Consider the following 21,369-nt stretch of genomic DNA (forward strand, 5'->3'; position numbering starts at 1 on the left):
ACTCTAGGACTCTTCTTTCCCCCTTCATGATAACTTTGACCCACTGTGACACTTCCAATACCACAGCTTTCCTGCTGCAGAATAGACCTCATATTTTTGGACCCTATCCATTTTTGACTTCCCTACCAGTATACTCCAGAATTTTACTCCCCACCCTACTTATTTCCAGATAAAATCTACCCACGAATAAGATCCTTCAAATCCTCCTTTCTACTTCCAATGCTATAAAATGACTGTCCTGTCAGAAGAATACCATATCTTAGAAGATGAAGTCACTATTCATTACACACAGCTTGGTCTACCATCAGCTTGGTCTACCATCTCTTTCCACCCCTTAACACAGTCACTCCATTCAGCCCCAACTCTGGCATCTTCTTTCTTTGTGTCTTCCAGACAATTTGTCAGAAATCTGCACCTCTGTTTTTTAATACCTTGATATATAGATTTTTAGGAGTAATCAGTTTCAACACAATTCAATCTATACTTTCATGATCAAAGAGAGGTTTACAACTCCCTCCTGTCCTGGCTGTGTTAGGAATCTCATTTCCAAGGAACATACACAGCAGGATTGTCTATCTCTACTTATTATTTTCAACAACTATCAAAAAACTATCAAAAAGAATTTTCTAATGTTTAGCTAGATTTCAGCTCACCATCAACACTCTACAATACCAAATGTATTCCCTTGAAGGGGTCTTTGAAGAAAAGCCAAAATAGGTGGTCCATAGAACTCTCTCTCTTTTTTTTTTTTTTTTTTTTTTTTTTTTTTTTTTTTTTTTTTTTTTTTTTTTTTTTTTTTTTTTTTTTTTNTTTTTGGTTTTTGGAGACAGGATTTCTCTGTAGCTTTGGTGCCTGTCCTGGAACTAGCTCTTGTAGACCAGGCTGGCCTCGAACTCCCAGAGATCCACCTGCCTCTTCCTCCTGAGTGCTGGGATTAAAGGTGTGTGCCACCACTGCCCGGCTCCATAGAACTCTTAATGGCAGAAAAACATGGAACATGTGCCCCTCTTTACAAGAAGAAAGCTGCTTCTGCATCAACCAATTAGGGATTGTCAGAGATGCTGCCAAGAAACTCCAAGACCTGAAACCAAAATTATACAAATATTGGAAACAAAGGGAGCCTGGTCCTCTGTAGGACAATAGCTATTCTGGCTAGTCTCCCTGTGTGTCCTCTAAATCGTGGTCTCATCTTACTCACTATTACACCTGCCTAATTAATTACTTCCAAATGTTTCTCCATAACAACATGGTGGCAATCTCATGATCCACAACAGTCAATCAAATCAAAACTCTCTTTCAGCTGCATGAAGTCAACCTGACATATGCCCTTAGATCCTGAGTACAGACCCTAAAACACCGATTCAATAGTAAGCAATCAGATGAACACAGCATCCCTTTTCCTTTTTTCGTACTCTCAGGGTCTGGAATAAAGGGCTAAAGATCTAAAAACCACAGGTGAGCTGAGAAACTCTGGACAGGAAAGTTGACATGCTGACATCTCCTCCTGCAGGCAGTTAGGATCCATGAAGCTGCTGATAAGATGATCAACATAGCAAACGCCTTTTGGTATTTACAATTTTGAGACTGGCTGGGAACAGATTTGTAAGTGGAAACTTCCACCTAAGGTTCCATTTTCTGCCCTGTAAATTCCCAAGCCCCCTGTGCCCAGGACAACACTCCCATGGAAAGACTGCTGCCTTTTACTGCTCTGATTAAGGGGCAATCTGCTCCTGTAGAGGTCTGTCTCATTTTCATATCAATCCCTGTCTAGCACATGCAGCTCCCGCCACAATGTTCTGCTTCACCACCACAGATTTAAACACAGTGGCGCCAGAAAACCAAGGACCGAAACTTCTGAAACTATGAAGCCAAACAAAATACTATTCCTTTTCATTTGTTTATGCCATCACTATAGTGATGGAGAGCTAACACAATACAAATTTAGCATATGCCTATTGTGAGTCAAACACTGAATTAGGAACAATGAATATGCAATATTAAAATGTCGTTCTACCTTAAGGAGTTTAAGAAAGCATGAATGTGTCAAGTAACTTCCCTACAATATTGCATGTGGTATGCGGGAGATTATTAATTAATCATTTATTCAACAAATTTGTTGTTTGCCTCTATGTGCCTAGAGCCATGCTAGACTGTAGAAAACAAACGACACGGTGAACAAAGCAAAATATCTTCCCTGACTGAACTTCTATTCTGTTGCATGGAGAAGGGAGACTATTTCCATACAGGAAGGAGTGATTTAAGTGGGAAAAACTGGACATGGCTACACAATGGTCATGATATTTGTGTTCGATCTAGGAGAATGAGTAGAAATTTTATCAAATCCATTCTATGAAAAAACAGCACTCAGGGCAGAATGAATATTATGACACAGATGGGCTTGTGTTGTTCTTGAGAAATGCTGAGTAATAGGGGGTATCTGGAGGTCTGAGAATATGCGGGAAGCATAGAAATGATGTGGACAAAGACATTAGGCAAAATGGTGATTTGAGCATTTTGTCAATTCTAGTTCAGAAAGAACAAGATAACCTTTTTGTTCTCCTACTGGCCAGCCATGTGGCTTCAGAAAATTTATTTAATATCTCTATGTTTTGATTTCTTCACCTATAAAATGGGAACAATCATTGTAGCAACCTTATACAAATAAGATGAAAATTGATTTATGTAAGATATGATGTTAGTTATGGGCTTAGCAAATGGTTTGGGCCAGACTACCTGTTCATTAAGCTCTTTTGAAAAAGAATAAATTTGATCTATAGGCAACAAGAATCTGTTGTTCTTGAACTCTTATATTGCTTTGATAGATATTAAACATAGGCACTCAAAATGCTGAATAAATGTCCTATCAATAAACTACACCCTCAGTCCTTGATTTTTAATCTTGGTAGAGAATTGATCAAATATGTATTTTTAAAATATGGCTGTAAGAGATATCATATGGATCAGAAATTAGAGGCAGGGCAAATGACAACAGATACGAAAGAGCACAAGGATATCTATGAAATTAAAGTACAGAATAGAAGCATCTGAAATGTTAGAGTACAAAAAAAATTGGGAAATAATTCTGTTAAAACTAGATTTGCATCAGCGATATAATCAAAAATGATGATAATGCTATGATAATGTTTCTCACCGAAATATCGATTATCAGAAGATAGCTATTTTTTTTGAAGAGATGAAGGGATCTAGGGAATGAAGTTACTGAATCTGGACTTGATTTTGAGTTTATATATCTCTGGAATATCTGTTTGCTGAGATTTCTGAAGACTGACTTAAGCAGATGGTAATATGTAGTAGATGCTGATAGTCTATTTGATGAAAAGTAGTGAATGATATTATATAACAAGAGGCTGTAAATGTATAAAGAAAAAAGGACTGAGCACAGGAACCCATATACATCAGCTTTTATGGCTATGTAGAGGAAAAGGAGCAAAAAAGGAAACAGTAAAAGGTGTAGATAGCAAAAGATTAGGTAGGATTGTTACCTGGCTGAAGGGTACACGTTTCCAAGCAGAAGCAGTAGTTCCAAATACAGATGAGAAGGTCTACACCATTGGAAATATGGAGTATATTAGAAACTCTTACCAAAGCTGTTTTGCTAGAGACACAGGAGCTGATGGCAGTGTCTGAGACTTTTTCAGGAGTGGATTGTGACCGTGACCCAGAGGGTACCTATTGATATTTCTGGATTCTTGTGTCCATGAGCAAAGTATTGACCACGTAGATATTGGGGGTGGGGGTAGTTTGCACTGCTATGTTCATAGAGCACTTGTGTCATAAATTGATGATTCTTGCAGACAGTGATTCAGTCATGACATATATACAGCCAAAAATACTCTGTTCGGGGTTTAAAAGAAGGGAAATTGATCTTTTGAATGTAAGTTTCCATCATATTAAAAACTCTTTGGTTATACTTATTAGCATTTAATTGTATTAGTGAATTCTAGCATCCTTTAATGAAATGTAGTTATTCTTTTCATCACTAAAAAACCCTTTTTTAATGTACTGTTATATTTGCTTTCACTAGGGAAGCTAAGTAACTTGATGTATTTGACTCACCAGAAATTCACATTGAATGTAAAGTTCTTTCTTTTTAAACACAAGGGTTTTTTTTGTACAGTCAAATGCCTGTATAAGAAAAAGTATAGGCTTCCCATACCTCCCCCACCATCCTGTTTCACTTTCCCCCCTTTGAACTGCAGCATGATTTCCTCTTTTCTTCTGTCCTTAGAGTAGAATATAGGCCATATACAGAAGAAAAAAAAACTCTAAAGTCACAACTGCCTTCACCTAAAAGGGAAACCATTTTTAAAGGACTATTGTGTTGGGGACTTAAGGTGTGTGTTATAATAGATTCCGGATGTCAGCTCTACAATTCCTTTCTGAAAGAAATAAAATCACCAGATTCTAGCACTTATGTGGGAACCCCTAAGCAGAGAGGAAATTGGCTAGCAGATATGCAGATGTGGGGCCTGTGCTACCTAACTGCTGAGGTCTGGGATGGATCTTAATCACAGAGGAAATTTGTAAGCAATAAAAGAGGCCTCCATGGAGGCTCTTCACATCCCAAAGCTCATTTTATCTTAGGAATATAGGGCCCTAGGGCCTGTGTGTTCACAAGCAATAAAGCAGTCAAATTCTTCCCAAGTTGCTAGAAGAGCACACTAAAAATGATGCCGTCCTCAGCACTTCTTTTCAAATGGTTCAAGAAGAAAAACCATGGCATCTTTTCTAATACCCACATCCTATTTTCAAATCTGCCCAAAATAGGCACTCTAATTCATAAGCCCAAGACAAGAGGAGAAAATGTAGTCAAAGGGACAGCTTGATTTTTCTGCTAATCTTAACATTTTATAAAAATAGGTCTACTGTGAAAGCAGTGATCTTATATAGAAAGACATCTAATTGGGATGCCCAAGTTCTTTTGTTTGTTTGTTCTGGTTATCTATCTAATTTTCCTTTAAAATTAAAGTAGTTGTCTATCACCAAAGTATCTACATCCTTAGCCCTTTTTCAATAATTTTTTTTCCAGATCAAAGCACTTAAAAGAAAGGGCTAGAAATTGGACAGAGGCTGGAAATTTGGCAGGTGCTTTCCATTTTATTAGAACCACTGGTATGTTTGGTAGTAATATGTATGTATACTAGGAACTCACAGTTTAGACCTTCACTAGTGTCTCTGTCGCACAGCACACATTGCATATGACATTAGCAAACTCTTGTCATTTACTGAATACCTGAGATAAGAAAGGGCTTTGAACTTTGTTCACATCAGTCAAAGGTGACCTAGACATTTGTGACTCTGAAGAGTCCCATTGATTTGGGGAAACAGAGAGATGCAAACAATAGAGAAAAGTAAGCTTCTGTTTCTCTTAGTTAGTATTCAGCACAACATGCTTTTAGCCTCTTGTAAACAAGGCCTTTGCTTTGTGCCATAACTCAGGGTGTCCTGGGCTTTCTTTGAGGCCCATTCCTCAAAACTTCCTAAGATTTTTCCTGTGCCATCTAGGTGTGATGATCCAAGTGTGATGATCCAAGTATTGACTCATACTTCTCTGAATCTCAATTCTCATTTCCTCTCTTGGGAATAGTCTGTGTTTTTACATTCTGAATATAAAGTTGAACAGATGAATTCTAGGATTCATTGCAATGGAATGCTTGCAAAGACTTGTGAAAAAGATATTGTAGTAAGTATATTGTTCCCTCTGCTTGAAACGAGCATTTCTTTCCTAGGAGTGTATATATCTATGCTACTATTCTGGTTCTAAGGTCTCAGTCTGGAACAACTTGTTCTAATATTAAAGACAGTATCATTCCAAAGGACCATTGAACTTAGCATTGGCTTTCTTCCATCTGCTTTCCAAAAATGAATTATTCTTTGGCCTATAGCACTAGAAGAGGTGGAAACAATTGATGATACCTTTTAAACACCACTTGATATTGCTGGCAACTAAGCTAGCTACCTCATGCCTTTGCACAAGTTGTATGTCACATCTCAGATAGTGGATGACCACATCTGTATACCCTGAGGGCATTTGAAACTATTGTTTTGCACTGCCAACAGGTTCTTCTATATTCTACTGTCATTGAGTGATGTGGTAATGTCATATTCTCTGAAGGCCATTCTTAAGCTATACCAGATAGTAGACAGATAACGTTGATGTGAGTAAAATCACTCTTTTATCCCTTGCATGGTTACTTTCCCTATCCTCATAATTAGTGGGCCTGTATGGAAGTCATCCATGTAGCTAATACCAAAAGCAATGGTATTGTTTCTTTTTTAAAAATGCACAATAGCTCTAACATATTTTGATACTTACTTTGCATTCTTGAACCTTAGCTTAATTGATCAGATGTCTCAGTGCCTACTTCTTCCTGGAAGAAAGTCAGCTATTATTTTGATTACTAAAACCACATTGATTGGGCATTGAAGATTCTAGAGGCATAGAATCCAGGTTTTCAGGTTTGGATCTGAGTATTTACAGCCACCCTGCCTAGCTTAAGTCCATATATTCTTGTCTAGTAATAACACGTTTCTAGAAACTCAGATTTATAATTCTGGATACATTTGACACATTTCATTAACACATCACTCCTCGTGTCCACCTAGCCCCTCTCCCTATATCATCTTTTTTGCCCTCATATTAAATAGTTGGCTGAATTGTGTGTTCTGTTTCTATCTGAAGTCATCTGTGATCTGCTATTATTTAGCAGTCAAAGAAAATATTTGGTATTTGCAATTAATTTGGCAGGCATTTAATAGCCACAAAGACTAGAATTTACCTTATATATGTCAGTTGCTATATTGAGGGTACAGGCTGACACCATCTTTGAACTCTGTGACTCTCAATGTGTATAAGAGCTCAGCACAGTGCTGATAATGCTCCTTGTGAAGTAAAAACGGTGCCAAAAAATGTGTGAAAAAAATTATCACAGATTTCCTGGAGGCTGGAGGTTACAGCATCAGGCTAATGTGCTCTAGCCTGGTAGTAGAATACAGGAGCTCCCCTATAGCAAACATGGAGATGAGGTTCACGTAGAAGATGAACATAGTAAAGCAGAGAGGAACAGCCCAGGCTTACTAGGGTAGTTAAGGAATGCAACAATCTTCCAAATCCTAAATCTTTGTCTTTGTTTCTCTCTCCTGTAGAAGTTGTAGTAGCTCAGGGAAAACACTCATACTTTAGGAATTAAATAACTGTGGCTTAATAGAGATAACACACACATGGACAGTGTGTTCTTTGTGTTCATGCTATTAGACAATGAATCAAGGTGAATGTAGTAGCTCTTACCTATTTTTTTTTTCACTTTTTAGACTCCTTTTTTCCCATTACTAGGAGTCCTCTTTAGGGTCACTGTCACAGATTCCAGGAAGTTTCCACTGTACTAGGTTTCCACACCATCCACTAAATGCACTCCTAATTCCAGTCACTAACTCTGTGGATTGTAGCCTGGGTATCATTTTCTTGATGGCTATTATCCCCGCATAAGTTAATACATACCATGTTTATCTTTTTGGATCTGGGTTTCCTCACTCAGAATGTTTTTTTTTTTCTAGTTCCATCTATTTGCCTGAAAATTTCACAATGTCATTTTTAAACAGCTTTGTAACTCTTACCTATAATCCTAGCCTTTGGGAGACTGAAGAAGGAGTATTCCCAGAGATTTAGGGCAATCTCACCTACATAGTGTGTTTCAGGTCATCCTGAGCTATGATGTGAAACTGGTCTCAAAGAATAATAATAACAACAACAAAAACCCAAACCCAAAACCAAACAAACCAATAAATATCTTCTAATAGGAAAAGTATCATTAGAAAAAAATTACATTTTTTATACTCAAGGTTTGCATTTTGGTCTTTGTGATAGAAACACACTGTTAATCTCTGGAAGAGTCATTAGAAAACAGCATTTACACGGTACTAAGGATTAAGAAATATAGTGAGGAAATGCGTAACATTTTATTATCAATAGGTTCTGATGAACCAAAGCATTATAAATGATATCATTGTTATGCATTTCTCTTGACATTAAATAGGCAATTAGCCAAGAATGGCATATTTGGCAATAAAGAAGATAAATATTAGACCCCAAACACAGAGAAGAATCTTTATAAACCTAAGTATTGCTTTTTGACTCATTATTCACAATCTTCATTGATAAGTCACTACACTTCATGTGATATTTCATTTCTATATGAAATTTCATACATAGACTGTATGAATGTATGTATGTATGTATGTAGTCCCATAAAACAAAATATTTCACAGAGTTTTCCTACGGAAGGGAAAGCCTTGATTGACGAATTTAGAATTTGCATTTATTAACTAACACTGAAACTGTACTCTATTTCCCTAGACAGAAGGGTTGAATAAGAAAGCTATAGTTGATTATGTTGATATTATTTGGTGCTCAACTGAAATACTGAAGACTTATAAAAATACTAATGCATATTCATTTACTCTATTTCAAATTCTTTACAAAAACATTGAATTAATAGTGGTAAACAAAGCAAACAAGATCCAGAGCTTAGAGTAGCTGTATTAAAGAGTAAATATATAAGTACCATTATACATTTGGGTGCATTTTAAGAAAAATATGAGACATCTTTATAAGACAATGATGAAATGAATCTCACTTTGTGTAGAAAAGGATGCTATTTTTTCATAAAGTTGAAAATCTAAAACATGAAAAGTCAGAAGAAAAGAAATCTGGGCAGAATAAATGATACCTAAGAAACACGAAAATGGTTCCTTTTACACACAGAAAAAGACTTAAATGTAGAGGAGAATGTTATAAAATTAGGTTGGAAAGTTGTCAGAAACTAGGTCATGCGGAGCTTTGAAGGGTATGGATTTCATCCTAAAAGCAATGAGAAGCCACTTGGGAGTTTTGCCTAGGAGAGGATAGAATCTGATATACATTGTTAGAAGACTACACTCTGAAAAATAATCTAGGAAGCTAAGAGTAGTGGTCAGAGACCAGAAGTGTGTGTGTGTGTGGGGGGGGGATATTGGACAGGTCTAGATGTTAATGATAGAAGCTTAACCTAAGGTAGCATCAATGATTTGGAGAGAAATAAACCAATTTGCCATGTATATTAGAAGTTGCGTTGACAGGAATTGCTGATAATCCGAATTTGTTTGTTCACTCTTCTGACAGCTATTTAATGTCTTCTTGGTGTTGGACATTGTTGTGAGTGCTGATAGAGCAGAAAACAATACACAGTCTTTACCTATAGAGAATGCAGTCTCATTGAAAGATACATACAACAATTGAGCAGAACGTGAACTTTCTGATGAGAAAATAAGTTATGAGAAATAATAACAGGACGAGTGTTGAGAGGAGGCCACTTGCTGGTTCCCGGCCTTTTAGCTAGCTTAGACCCGAAATAATTACACAGAAACTGTATTAATTAAACCTCTGCTTAGCCCATTAGCTCTAGCTTCTTATTGGCTAACTCCTACATCTTAATTTAACCCATCTCCATCAATCTATATATCACCACGAGGTCATGGCCTACCAGCAAAGTTTCAGCATGTCTATCTCCGTGGCAGTTCCACAGCATCTCTCTGATTTTGCCCTTCTTCCTCCCAGCATACAGCCTAGCTTTCTCTGTCTAGTTCTGTTCTTCCTTGCCATAGGCTCAAAGCAGTTCTATATTCATTAACCAATAAAAGCAACACATAGACAGAAAGAAGGACCTCCCACACCAGAGAAGATATAAAGGGGAATATTTGGATGCATTTAGGGTTTCTGTTTTATAAAGAATAGATAAGAAAAAAAATACTACTAACATCATGTTTGAACAAGTACTTGAACAGAAGATAGGAATTCTGTATTTATCTTAGCCTTAGATTTTAAGGGAAGTGTTTTAGGAAAATAAAACATAACAAGGCAGAAATGTGTTTGACAATTTGGTGAACAGTGGAAAAGTCAGTGTGTTTATGGTTGAATGAATAAAGAGGAATTTGAAATAATATAGTTATTCTGTAAAGGGAAGCTCAAATTAGACTTTCAGAAGAGACTTGGATTTCATATAAGATAGAAAGTCATTGGAAAGCTTTGAGTAGAGTTAGGTCACCTGGCTTACAGCCAACAGGAACAATCTGGATGATGTGTTGTTAACAGAATACCCAGATGCCAGAGAATAAGCATCGAGCCTATTTGGAAGAATGCTGTAGTAATCTGTGCTGTTTATAAGTGGATTTTGGACTAGGGTGACAGTAGTGATTGAGTTCTGGGTAAACTTTAATGTTAAAATGGGTAGAAACTTTTAATTGTGCATTAGGTATAGGAGAGTTGAAGACAATTCAATAGTCTGAGTGACTGGGAAAAATACTCGCATGAGGGAATTCCCTGGGGAATATTTTCTGTTGGTAGATTTTATAGATTTATGGAATGAGATTAGAAGGAAAAATTCAGAATGATCCCTGTATCTGATTCAAGGAGTTGGGTGATACGGTGTTTTGAATGAAAATGGCTCCTATAGGCCATAGGTGTTATAAAAGTAAATTTGTTGACCTGGCCTGTCACCTGGGTACCCTGTCTCTTCAACAGACAAGCCCTGCCCACTCCCAATTTTCCCCTTCCCACCAAGGCAAATGGATCTCCTGCCTTCACTCCAGCCCACACTCTCTCTCTGTCCTTCTTCTGGAGAAGCAACTTCCGCCTCTCTCTCTTTTCCTCTTCTCCCTTCTCTTTCTCTCTCTCTTCCCCTCTCCCCCCACTCCACTAAATAAACTCTATACCCAAGCTCTCTCTGCATGGTGTATCTGTCTCTCACCCTCTGTGGTGTCCCACCCGCCTAGGGCACCTGCTGCAGCCCCTCCTGGGACCAGCCTCAGGCCAGCCTGTCATGAATGATAGCAATAGGGAGTGACACTATTAGGTGGTCTTGTTGGAGGAAGTGTGTCACTAGGAGAAGAGTTTTAGGTTTCAGAAGCTCAAGCCAGTCCCGGTGTCTTTCTCTCTTCCTGCTGTTTGCTGATCTGGGTGTAGAACTCTCTGCTACCTTCCCAGTACCATGTTTGCCTTCATGCCACCATGCTTTCCACCATGATGACAATGAACTAAACCTCTGACTTAAATCAGCCCCAGTTATTTGTTTATAAGAGTTTCCACGGTCATGGTGTCTCTTCACAGCAATAGAAACCCTAACTAAGACAGGTGGGTAGTGAAGTAATTTTCTCAGGTATGAACATTTAATAACTTCATCTTCCTTTTTTCTTTCTGTTTCTTTCCTTTCCCTTCTCCTTCCTTCCTTCCTTCCTTCCTTCCTTCCTTCCTTCCTTCTTTTCTTTCTTTCATTTTTTTTGTTCTTTCAATACAGTTGATTTATGGATGCCAGGTTGGCTGGGAACTCAATATACAGTTAGGCTGGCCTTGAACTTCAAGCAGTCCTTCTGCATCTCTCTCCCAAATGCTAGAATAATAGGCATGAGGGACTGCACTAATTAAGTTCATCAATTAAAGCTGATTATTATAGAGGAGGAATTGCAGATCTGAGAAAAGCCAACTACTCTTACAGTAAAAATACCTAGATTTAGCTGAAGGTCTTTGATTATTTTAGGTTAGTCATTGTCTTTTTCTCTACTGCTATTTTAAGAAATCTACATCTCAGAAATTTGAAAATGACATAATTTCTTTTCTTTTTCTGTGTGTCACTGTGTGTATGTGTTCCTGTGGAGGGGCAGGTCCATATACACATGTGTGCCTATGGTGATAGCAGATGCTAGCATCAGGTGTTTGCATCAACTGCTTTCAACTTTAATTTATTTTCGTGTATGGATGTTTTGGCCAAATGTATGTTTGAGTACCACTTGAGTGACTGATACCCACCAAGGCCATATGATGGTGCCTGTTTCAGAACTGGAGTCACTGTTAGTTGTGAGCTGTCATGTGGGTACTTGGAATAAAACCAGGGGCATCTGAAAGAGCATTCAGTGCTTTTAACCGCTGAGCCACTGTCCAGTCCAACCAACCTTAATTTGAGAATGAAGTCTGTCACTAAATCTGCTGCTCACTGATTCATCTAGTTTGGCTAGCTAGCAAGGTCCAGTAATCTTCATGTATCCACCTCTACAGTGGATGATTATAGGTACATGATGCCAAAATTGGCTTTTATGTGGGTTCTGGGCACTGACCTAAGTTCCCATGCTTCTGCAGCAAGTAGTTTGTCAACTGAGTCATCGCCAAGCCCTGAGGGTTTTTTTTTTTTTTTTAATGGACAAGAGCCACTCTTTAAAAATTCTTGTTTGCATTGGTAAAATAAAAACAATTTGTTTTCGTCAAGATCATTCATTCCATTTTCAGGATCCAGTCTTTAACAAATCTCTACTTCACCAAAAAGTCCATTGTTTCTCTAGAAATCACATTTCCAGTATAAGGTGATTGTACCTTCTGTGCATAGGCTTTGTTAGGGATTACCCTCTGATTCAAAGTGAATCTCTTTCCTCTACCCACTCTGGTGAGAGGGAGGAAGATTTTTCTAAGCATTTTTAGTAAATAGCTGTTGACCTGAATTGAAAAGGGGGTAAAATTTTCAGAAACCATATATATATATATATATATATATATATGTATATATATATAATTTCATAACATATGATTTAGGGGATGATTATTCTCATTTCAAGAAAATTTTTGCTCTGCCAGTAGATTGACTATAATTTTGCTTTAAATAGCAATCTCTCTAGTGCATTCAAGCATTTGTTTATGATCATTAACTACTTGACAAGCTGGAGTTGAAGGGAGAGCTATTCAAAGTTAAAGCATCATGAAATACTTTCCATTAAATTCTCTTTCTGTGGATATGAAGCCTGAGCTGTTTAAAGGCTGCTCATTTCCAAAAAATGAATTTTAAGTTACCAAATTGGACTGAGCCCCACTGTTAATATTGGTTAGATAATAATAAATAAACGGATGGTGCTTTCAGTTGAGAGTTCAACTTAGTATGTTTTATGGGCCTCTATTTTAAATATAAAAGAAATTATTAAAAACATTGTATACAGGGAATAATCAGTGGAATGTGTGTGTGTGTGTGTGCATGTGTGTGTTTGTTACATAGTATGGTTACAAAAGATTTGTGTTTAGAATCAAGGGTTCATGATAATAAGAGATAGGAATCACCAATATTACAATTGTAGTTGATGGATTCCTGAGTGGAAAGATGCCAGTGACTGACAGTAATTTTCTAGCATGGTGGTGGCTAAAAGCAAAATAAAGTTGAACATCAGTTTATTGAAGCATAAGTCAGAAGTCAGATAATCCGTTCAGTATGTTTGATAAGCTTATATTTATTTTTGTGATTGAAAAGTGATAAGTGGTCAAAATCAGATTAATGCTAGATAGTATTAAAATACCGAAGTTTCAAATAGATTGGTATGAAGAGGGAATATGGAAGAAGAAAGAAGTAAGAAAAAGGAAGCAGAGAAGTGGTTACTTGTTACTTCAGAGACATACATAAACCATTCATTTTATCATTTATAACATTTAGTAACTTTTCAATTAGTTTAGATAAAACAACTTAGTAGTTTAATGTTGAACTTAATTTGCATATCTGGAGACAATGTTTCCATCCATATACTCCTTCTGTTGTATACATTGCTATACCCTTTCTTCTCCAATTTGGAATAAACCCCTTAACACTTAGAACTAAACTCTGTCTAATTTGTGCTTTGCTGAATGACTGAATTACTTTTTGGATAATTTGGTTTATAATGGTTTGCTAACATAATCAGAATTTTAGGGTTTGTTTAAGGTAGTTCCATATGAAGGTTGCAAATAATCTATACTGTCAGTAGTTACTTTTCTCATTGCTGTGACAAAATAGCCCACAAAAGTAGCTTAAGTCACAATTTGTTGTGGCTAGAAGTTTGAGGGAATCACATTGGGGGAGACATGTAAGGCTTAAACATAGCATGCTTATCACTTTGCCTTTGCAGTCATGAAGGAAAGGGGTGAATGCTGGCACTTACCAGCCCCCCATCTAAGTTTTATTCAGTCTCACGTGATGTGGTGGTGCCCATAGTCAAAGGGACTATTCTCTCCTCCGTTAAAACTCTCTGGAAATACCAGCAAAGACATACCGAGGGTTGTTTCCCTTGCTTGTTCTAAATATAGCACAGATGATGGTGCTTGTCTTGTGCAACTGTTTTCAAGAGTAAATGTACATAGTGTATGAGCATAAATTGTATTTTGTCAATGGTATTCCGGATTGAGGCCATTTCCCTGCTAACTTGATATCATATTTAAAGAGTAAAACAATTATGTGTATGGGCGTGTATGTGTGAGAAATGTGCATGCATGTGAGTGCAGGTTCCTGAGGAATTCCTCTGGAGACAGAATTAACATTTAGTTATATGCCTTCTGATATGGGTGCTGGGAACTGAAAGCGGGTCCTCTGTAAAAGTAGTATGTGACATTGGGAGCTCAGTCCAGTGCTCCAGTGTGGGTCTCTGTCTCTATCTCCATCCATCTCCAGATGAAGGTTCTTTATTTATCTCTTCATGTTCTGGCTTTGTGGGAGCCTAGCCAGTTTGGATGTCCACCTTCCTAGACCAAGATGGAGCGGGGAGGACTTTGGACTTTCCACAGGGCAGGGAACCCTGACTGCCCCTCAGACTGGAGAGGGAGGGGGAGAGGAGTGGAGGGGGAGGGGGAGAGGAGAGGGAGGAGGGGGGAAAAGGGAGACGGGGAGGGAAATGGGAGGCGGGGAGGAGGCGGAAATCTTTTTTTTTTCAATAAAAAATTATATTAAAAAAAAAGTAGTATGTGTTCTTCATCATGGACTCATCTCTGGATATCATTTTCTTTTACTCGTAAAGATATACTAGTTTTGAAAATAAATTATATGCCTTATTTTATCAATTCTATAGTCATTGCAGGTCCAGGCAACATTGAAATAGCATACAAGGACAGTTAACTCCCCTACTTTTTCATGAGTCACTATTTCTTTCAGGCCCTACTCCATAACCCCTCACCAGACAAGAGATTCTGTCAACTCACAATTCAGTGAAAGCAATTTATCAGAAAGAATAAAAATTTATCTAAGCTGTTTTGTTGTCTGATTAGGTCAATGAATGTAGATAGCATATAAGGCCTTAACAGAAGGATTAATAGTATATATGTTATTAAATTCTCAACAATTAGTATCTTAACATGGCTTTTGGTAGAATTTATACAGTTGTTGAGTTAAAGCTTCAGCTATATTAAAAATGCCTCAACTTCAGAGATTTTGGTATTCATGGTTGAATTAAGATTTATAAGTTTACTTAATGAGAATTGTTTGGGGTTTAGGTCTGGGTTCCAGTTACAGAGAATACAATCTACAAGGAACTCAGAGAACTGTTACATGAGCATTAGCATTATGGTCTCAAAGCCTAGGATCTTTCCATTGTTTGCTTATATACAGTATTCTCAAGATCACTTCATATTCCTGTGGGCGATGACTTAGTTGTAGCCAGTTCATCCCTTTTGTTTTCTGTAGGAAGTAGAAAGTAGGGGGCAAGTGAGTGTTTTCCCTTCTTTAATGACTATACCTTATAAGTTGTCTACCATTTATTTTTACAGTATTTAACATAAAATGAATGTATATGGCCATATTTTGCTGCAAGGGGGTCTATGATAATTTTTCTTAAACTTTTCTGTTTGTGGCAACCCTTCACTTGAGAAAATGTGCTCCTAGGTATTTAGGTATATAAAAATGGCCATTGAAATCAAGCATTTGCTGGTATAAACCTACAAGGAATTTATTCTTAAAATGTTTCAGTACATATAAAATTTTGCCATATATTATAGTCAAAAAGAAATTTGCATTCTAATGAAGTTAATGTGTTTGTTTTTAGATGAGAGTTAATGCTTGCTGAATATTTGATAATTTGGGACATTTTACAGAGTTGATTGATACTTTGATTTTGCATTTGTCACTGTTAAGAACACCACTTCACATAAATATATACTATAAAATGACAGGGATATGTTTAGCACCATTCCAGAAACTGTTGGAAATTCTTTCTTAATTCCAAGCCAAAATTCACTTAATGATTGTTTATAAAATGTAAATCAGCAACTCAAACAGCAATTTAAGCATAAAACATTCTATCAAAATTCAATACAAATATATACTACTAATTTGATACTTAACATGTAAAGGCACAACAGTAAGAAAATATTGAAAGCTTCCCTGGAGAGATGGTTCAGTGGCTAAGCAAGTTTGCTTCTCTTGCAGAAGACCTGAATTTGTCTTTCACCACCCATGCTGGGTTGTGTAGCTTACTTGTAGCTGTAGCTATAGGGAAACTGAGACCATCTTCTGGCCCCCCGTGTAATTTGGATGCATTGTGTACAGATACACACATGCATAAATCATATAATGATTTTTTTTAAAAGAAAATACTGGGCATGTTTGTTTCCTGTAACTAAATCATTTTCTTTTTATGTACAGTAGAAGCACTGAAATGTATAAGATATAGATAGTAGTTTCAAATCTAAGCCATGATGTGTTCTTTTGTGTTAAGTGATATGATCGCATATACTACTAAGTGTAGGTTTTGTGTATTGAACCAAGGGGCAGTTTAGTTGAATATTGTAACATAGGTGAGTACTACACAAACACTTGAGATTCATTATGTGCTTGATTTTGAATTAAGTTTTTGTCTTTGTACATTGAGAAACATTCTATTGCTGTGAACGTTCCTCAACCCCTACATTCAGTTATGTGACCCAATTGGGACTCTATTTAACAGACTGGGATATAAGATATGTAGTCTTAATTCTGAGTCACCATGTAACCAACTAAAATCAGGATGTTAAAGGAATAAGGGAACACCTATATTGAAAAATAGTTAATCGTCTATGATGCAGGACTAAAGATAGTAAAAATGGTAGTCTATAGTAATGAAAATGACTTGAATTGTTTGCTTATATCATCTGTGTGAAAATTAGACTTGGAACATATACATATTAGAGTACTACTCAGCAGTAAAAAACAAGGACTTCTTGAAGTTTGCAGGCAAATGGATGGAAATAGAAAACACTATCCTGAGTGAGGAGCCAGACCCAAAAAGAGGAACATGGGATGTACTCACTCATATTTGGTTTCTAGCCATAAATAAAGGACATTGAGCCTATAATTCGGGTTCTTAGAGAAGCTAAATAAGAAGAAGAACCCAAAGAGAAACATATAGGCATCCTCCTGAATATTAACCTTCATCAGGCGATGAAAGGAGACAGAGACAGAGACCCACATTGGAGCACCGGACTGAAATCTCAAGGTCCAAATCAGGAGCAGAAGGAGAGAGAGCATGAGCAAGGAACTCAGGACCGCGAGGGGTGCACCCACACACTGAGACAATGGGGATGTTCTATCGGGAACTCACCAAGGCCAGCTGGCCTGGGTCTGAAAAAGCCTGGGTTAAAACCGGTCTCGCTGAACATAGTGGACAATGAGGACTACTGAGACCTCAAGAACAATGGCAATGGGTTTTTTATCCTACTGTACCTATTGGTTTCATGGGAGCCTAGGCAGTTTCGTGAATGCTCACCTTCCTAGACCTGGATGGAGGTGGGTGGTCCTTGGACTTCCCACAGGGCAGGGAACCCTGATTGCTCTTTGGGCTGACGAGGGAGGGGGACTTGATTGGGGGAGGGGGAGGGAAAGGGGAGGCGGCGGTGGGGAAGAGACAGAAATCTTTAATAAATAAATAAATAAAAATAAAAAAAAATAAAAAAAATAATGCTATCGTTAGTGTAGTGATGGATATTTACCTAAGCAGACCCAGGTTTGTCTAGCAGTCATATGTAGACATAGTGTTCCATTTTATTCTTTACACGAAGTAGTGAGTTATTCTGCAAGTGTGAAGAAGAATGTGGTGAACATGAATGTCTTCAGTGCTTAAGTGTGGGATATGAACTGTGGGATTCAAAGTTATGGACCATCTATGTCCTGAACAATCTGGTTCCCACTCACATTCATTAATAAGTGTTAATGTGTTATGGTTATTTTTGGGTCTCCTTAGAATTTAATAATTCCTGTAAGAATCTCATGTTATCAAAGCTATAATTAATTGTACTTAATGAAGCTCCTGCTGTGATAAACCGTTCTGCTACTTTATATTTAAATGTACCACTCACTTAACACCAGGGGGCATAGTCATTATGCCAATAGATGTCCTGTGGTCCCTTGGAATTGCTCGCCCAATTAGAGCTAGCCATCCTTAGTGCACACTGATCTGCTGATGTTTTCTGGTTTCATTGGACATTAATATGCAGGTGTGCAGAGAGACTATTTAAGGGTCTCTATAGTTAGACATGATGTTCATTGCTTAACTGCGTGTGGCAGTCCTGGACATTATAAAGGGTAATGTATTCACAACTGATTGCTGATGAAAATAAGTGGTTCATCACTTCACAGGTAAGAAAAAATTGAATTATTTTTCATGCACAGACAAAGCAAGACAATTTTTCCTGAAGGAAAAGATAAATGATAGAAATGATGACATTTTTATAATATGGAGATAATGACTGTCTTAGTTACTTTTCAATTGCTTGGAAGCGATACCAGGACCAAGGCAAATTATAGAGGAAAGACTTTATTGGGGCTTACAGTTTCAGAGAATGAGTCCTTCATGGCTGAGAACATGGGAGCAGACAGACAGGAATCACACTGAGAACTCACATCTGATGCACAAGTAGGAAAGATAAAGGGGGCTGGGAGTGCTATGTGGGAATGTAGTGGACTTCTGAAATCTCAAAGTCCACCGCCAGCAGCACACCTTTTCCAACAAGGTCAAACCTCCTAATCCTTCCCAAACACTTTCACCAATCGAGTATCAAATATTCAAACGGTACACCCAGAGGGATGATTCTGATTCAAACTATCACAGAGACACTCCCACTCAAAATGTTTATCAGTAATCAACACTTTATCCAGAGATGATACAGCTAATATTGACTGTTGGCAGATCCAGTCTTGTGCAGGCCCAATGGAGGATGCAACAGGTACTGTGAATTCACGAATATCAATAATATACAATGAGATCATGTAACCTGATAGAGCATGGAGAAATAAAACAATAAAGATAGAGAGAATGTTGGACTATGTGCTTTAGAGAAGAGGGAATATCTAGGGTCAGTAGACATATGAAGAAAAATGTAGTCTCAGTTATATTCAGGGAAATTAATATCAGAACCAAAATGTGATGTTATTTTCCGTCATATTGGTAAATAGATGGATTCTGATTATATCATGAGTTAGAGGAGATACACATGGAATTTCTCTTACATATTGCTGGTGGCGATGTAATTTGGAAGCCAGCTATGCTCACCAGTACACCAGCAATGCCACAGTTAGGATGTCACTTCATATACTTGCTTTGTTGAATAAATTTGACAATGTATTAAAAGTTGAAAACTTAAATAACCTATTACACATACAAATGTTGGGGATATAGTCCATGTAATAATTTATTTTTATTGTGACCTGACTGAATTAGAAATACCCAGGAAATGCACTTCTGAATGGATTTCTGAGTGTGTTTCCAGACAGTTTAAATGAGGATGCAAGATTCACCCTAAAAGTGACTGGTACCATTCAATAGGCTGGTGACCAAAGTGAATAGGAATCTGTCTCTGACTCTAGTAAGATAATAAGAGGTTAGAAAAGGGAAGATCTATGGGATCCACTGGAGATGGGGGCAGGGGGAAATGGAGGCTTCAGGCTTAGGCAGGTGTTCTGTTGCAGAGCTAGGAATGAGACTGGGAGATCTGATTTGGAGGAGTCGAAGGAAAGGTGAAGGTCTGCAGTTAGGCCTACCTGCTTCCCATGCCAGAGTTTCCTATGTGTTCACAGGGAATTCCTGCTGGAGTTGGGTGATGGGACAAAGCAAATAATGGGGGGAGGGAAGCTAGGAGTGGAAGATCTATGGGATCCACTAGAGATGGTATAGGTGAGGATGCTGCTACAGGTGGCCTACTGCCAAGGTAGGAATAAGCCTGGGGATTGGACCTGGAGGAATGGAGCGGGAGGTAAGAATCTGCAGTTAGCCTACTTGCTTCCCTGGCAGGAGTGACCAGTATATGGGCATATTGTTTCCATTCTGTGTCTTTCTTTACATGAAGATTCCTAAGAACTGAGATTTTGCATCAATCGCTTTTCTAGTTTTGTCAAACTCAATTCCCATTTGCTGTTTGTCTCAGATGTTATATCCTCTAGAAAAGAATATCCATTGTGAATTCCCATCTCTGTACAATTACACTCTCTCTCTCTCACACACACACACATATACACACACACTTGCTCACAATCTTTTGTGATTGGCTGTTTATCTGTTTCTTTTTTTGAACTAAATTTGTGAGTGCTTTGAGGACATAGATACTTTTACATGTATGTTTGAATGCATTTAATTACAAATATCTTAGTACAAATTGCATGCTTAGTAGATATCCAATAATGATTATTTAATGAATAATAAAATAGATTAAAGAATGAGTAAGCAAGTGAACAATTCAGCTTCAGGGATAAGATGGCTAGCTAGGGAAGTGAAGGGTGAGACTGGCTGTAAGGAAATCCAACATTGCAGTGGAAATAAAAGATATATNGTGTGTGTGTGTGTCTTGGAACTTGCTCTGTAGACTAGGCTGGCCTCGAACTCACTTTATGTAGACTTTTAATGTAGCATCTGAAGATATATACTTTAGGCTAAATATATACACACATCACCATAAGGCACAAAAACTCATGTGCCACTTAGTCACTTGGCACTTTTGCAGTTATAGTTCAGAGGAGCAACTCAGCATAAGATGATGCTAAAATCTTGTGAAATGATAAAACAAGATTTTGAATTATTATATTCTCTTTTCTGCTGCATGTATTTCTCTATGCCCTAATTATTATTTTGTATTATATAATCCACATAAAGTTACAAACTCCACTGGTCAAGTCCTTTTTTTCTGCCCCAGACCTCTGTCATCTAAATAGCCAAGAGCTTTTAGTTGCCCACAGATGCTGTCCGTGGGCTTCATGTTTTCCAAATCAAATTATCTTTTTCTCTTTTCTGGCTCAGTCATTATGAAATGATCTTTCTCATCATTATCAGCATTAATGCTTTGCCATAATTATGCACATAATTGGATCATTTGCTCACTTGCATAGATAATTGCATCAATTTGCTGCCAGCTTTGCCAGCTACTAAGTAATGTAGTCCAATGAGAGTATGAGTAAATAATTGGAGTTTATTTACTCTATATGATAGATTGCTTCAAAGTTCATGGCTTAGGTTTAACTACAAGTTGAGAGTTGTTCATTAAATGGATAGTACTCCTCTTTAATTTATGAATGAGTTGTGTCCATA

Source organism: Alexandromys fortis, unplaced genomic scaffold (assembly GCF_014885135.2).
Source record: "Alexandromys fortis isolate MF-2015 unplaced genomic scaffold, M_Fortis_MF-2015_v1.1 scaffold_224, whole genome shotgun sequence".
NCBI lineage: Eukaryota > Metazoa > Chordata > Mammalia > Rodentia > Cricetidae > Alexandromys > Alexandromys fortis.